Source organism: Rattus rattus, chromosome 1 (assembly GCF_011064425.1).
Source record: "Rattus rattus isolate New Zealand chromosome 1, Rrattus_CSIRO_v1, whole genome shotgun sequence".
NCBI classification, from domain to species: domain Eukaryota; kingdom Metazoa; phylum Chordata; class Mammalia; order Rodentia; family Muridae; genus Rattus; species Rattus rattus.
In genome coordinates this window covers 212530541-212533982 of record NC_046154.1, presented here as the reverse complement: position 1 = coordinate 212533982, position 3442 = coordinate 212530541, and positions in this window count along the sequence as shown.

Below are 3442 nucleotides of genomic sequence, written 5' to 3'. Positions count from 1 at the left end.
GAGAGGGCGGGGCCTGCTGACGTCACAGACGGCTGGTCTGCCGCGCGAGAGGGGTGGGGCCTGTGCCGCCGGGGAATGTGGGAGGGGCGGAAGAGGAAAGACAGCCTTGCGCAGTTAGGGGGCCGAGGGGCGGGACCACTGGGCCTTGCAGGTGCTGGCCGGGCGCTCGCTTCCCGCCCTCGCGCTACCGGCCGCTCCCCAGCGGGTTGCTAGACTCGTAGGCGGGGCAGAGGGCGCGCGGCCCTGCGGATCGCAGAGCGCGCCCTCGCCCTTGAGGCGCCTGCGCTCCACGCTAGCAGCTAACGATCCGCTTTGTGAGCCGGCGGCTAGTCCATGCTAACAGCAGCCTTCGGGACGGTCCTGGGTCCTCGGCTTAGCGACACCAGTATTTCACGAGAGGCGGGTGGGCGCCATCACGGGGCTTTCTCTGTGCACTAGTTTATGTAAGAACTGTAGACATGCCCGGGGACTGTATTCCGAGGAAGAGGTTCCCGCCTCTCCACGGGATGCGGAGCTCCGTTATGGAAACGGGTTCCCCGTGGCCAGCAAGAACCAGTCCGGTGTGGTTACTGAAGCTTTGATCGCACCAGAATGTTCCTCAGTGTTCGCGTGTTGCAATATGGTGCAGTAGAATTTTTTTTTTAATGGGCTTTTCTTTGTCTTCATTTTCAAAAAGGGTTGATGCAGTCATACCTAACCCTGTTAAAATGGGGCAGTGTTACTAAAGTTACATGACTTTAAGGCACATCTTTTTAGTCCCCTGTTTTTCCCCTTTGAAGTCATTATTTTTTTAATTCTTTTGTTTCTCCCAAAAAGGTTTCTCTATGCAGCCCTAGCTGTCCTGGAACTCCCTCTATATACCAGGCTAGCCTTGCATGCTACCTGCCTCTGTCTCCCAGGTGCTGGTGCTAAAGGCATGTTCCATCACACCTGGCCTTTTCTATTCTTTAATAAACTTTTATTACCAAAGTAAGATGGCCTATGTAGCCTTCCCCCGCTCACATTTAAAAAGCCTTTTTCTAGCTGGATGCAGTGGTGCATGCCTTTAATCTCAGCACTAAGAAGGCAGAAGCTGGTGGATCTCTTGAGTTCGCAGCTAGCCTGGTTTCTAGACAGCCTGAGCTACACATTGTGAGACCCTGTCTGGAAAAAGCAAAACAAAACAAAGGCCATTTTAGCACTAGTGTCAGTCCTAGCCTGCTAAATCTTTGTAACTCCAGACTCAGCACAATGAATGGGAGGGACAGGCAGACAGGGTACTTCTCTGCAGCTGAAACTGACCTCCAGTGAGTCTCCTGCCTCAACTTCAGGGGGTTAGATTACAGACTTGTGTCCTGTTTACGATGCCCCTCCAAAGTGAGATCTTTTAAAGTAAGACCCTGAACCCCCCCTTCACATTCTTTCACTCCATTCATCTTGTAAGCAGTATAGTAATAAATCCACAAGGTAGAAGGAAAGGAAGAGCCCTTGCAGGTCTGGTAGGGCCAGAATGTTTCAGAGGTAGAGTGCATTACAAGTTGGGAGCTGTGAGCTCAATTTCTGGTTTTTGTTTTCCCTATTCTTGACATGTCTTAGCTTTTTCTTACCTCCTCCCTCTCCATGCTTCTCTCCCCTCTCCTTTTCCTTTTTCGAGACAGGAATATGTTGCCCATGTGGGCCTTGAATTCATTTCAATCCTAAAGTGCTGAGATTTGAAGTTATGATCCACTGTGCTCAGCCTCTAACACTTTCGTTATGTTCTGAACCACTCGGACCACAGCACCTTCCCAAGGAGGTTTTAGCCCACCTGAACACACTATTTGACATTTTATTTACAGTCTAGCAGGAGAAATGGGATGTTCATATAATAACCAAATTATTGGCAGAGAACAAGGTAAATACTGCAAGGAACTGAGTAAAAGGAAGAAGTGGCTGCATCTGAGAGAAAAGTTCCCAGGAAATAGTTCAGGGTGAATCCTAGGGCCTATGTTCCAGGGAAACAGGATTCTGAGAGCCAGTATTCTGGCAAAGGAAGCAGATGAAAGAAAGGACAGAAACAGGTGGGTAGGAGAACTGGGAGTGGCTTTTCTGTTCCCACTCTAGAGGCATTGGTCACAAAGGAGAATAAATAAAAAGCTCTGTGAGGGAGAGATTGAGAAGGGATGAGAACTTGCCCTGCATTCTAGAAACATTTTAATTAGGGCCTAATTGAATATCATACTCATAATGTCACATACATATGACTAAATACCCATGATATACTATTTTTATTTGATTCGTGGTCTTACTATGCAGCCCAGACCTCCCAGTCATCCTGACTCTGCCTCCCTATTGCTGGTATTAGAGCGGCATACCACCACACCCAGGTAAAGAGATGTTTAAAAGATCATGCAGTGGATGGCAAAGTAGAGAGATAGTTTGGCAGAAACAAGCACAGTCTTACTAAGAAATTCAGCATGTTGGTGCATGTGTATAATCCCAGAACCGGGGAGGCAGAGACAGGAGGCAAGTTCCAGGCCAGCCAAGTCTCCGAGGTAAGACCCTGACTCACAGTAGTGATACTCACTCCCACTCCCACCTCCAAAAACCCCAAAGCGGATGTGATGGTACATTCATGTAAGCCTAGCACTGAAGGGGGGAGGGAGTAAAAAGCAGAAAGAGTCCCATAAATTTTAGACCATTTCTACTTCAGCTTGGATGATGAGAGAGACTCCTCCTTCAAAAGAAAGAAACCCAAATTCAGATAGTTCCCTGGAAACAGGGAGATGTAGAGCCCTTTGATGAGAGTTTGGGAGCCTTTGTTACGGAAACAAATGAAATGTTGCAGTGCATAGGAGATGGACATTAAGCAGAAGATCTAGAGAAATGCTAGAAAGAATGGCCATGGGCAGAAAAAGCCAAGAGTTCTGGTTAGAAAGCAGAGACTTAGAGGAGTATAATCTCAAGTCACTTAAGAGTGGGGTGTTTGAGGGGTTGGGGATTTAGCTCAGTGGTAGAGCGCTTGCCTAGCAAGCGCAAGGCCCTGGGTTCGGTCCCCAGCTCCGAAAAAAAATAAATAAATAAATAAAAAGAAGAGTGGGGTGTTTGATTCAGTACAGAATGATTATCATGTCCCTGACATAGGATGAAAAAGAGCTTCTGGTGTTAGCAATTGGAATAATGTTGATGAATGCCAACCTCACATTGTCTGGTTTTTTTATTAAAGGCATTGGGAAAGACAATCTTGAGAGTTAATTCCTTTTTAGAAAATATCATAAAGGTGGGAAGAAAAAAATGAGTTTTGACAGGAAGAGCATTTGAGAACCAAATACAGTCATTAGTGGAGAAAGGGTCTGAAAAAGTATTTGAGATTTCCATGGCCCAGTTTCAGTGGAGTAGGAGGGCAGGAGGTTGCAGGAGTTCAAGTGAGAACAGCTTAAGGACAGAATACTGACCCCTCTGGGTGGTAGGGTACTGAACTGGA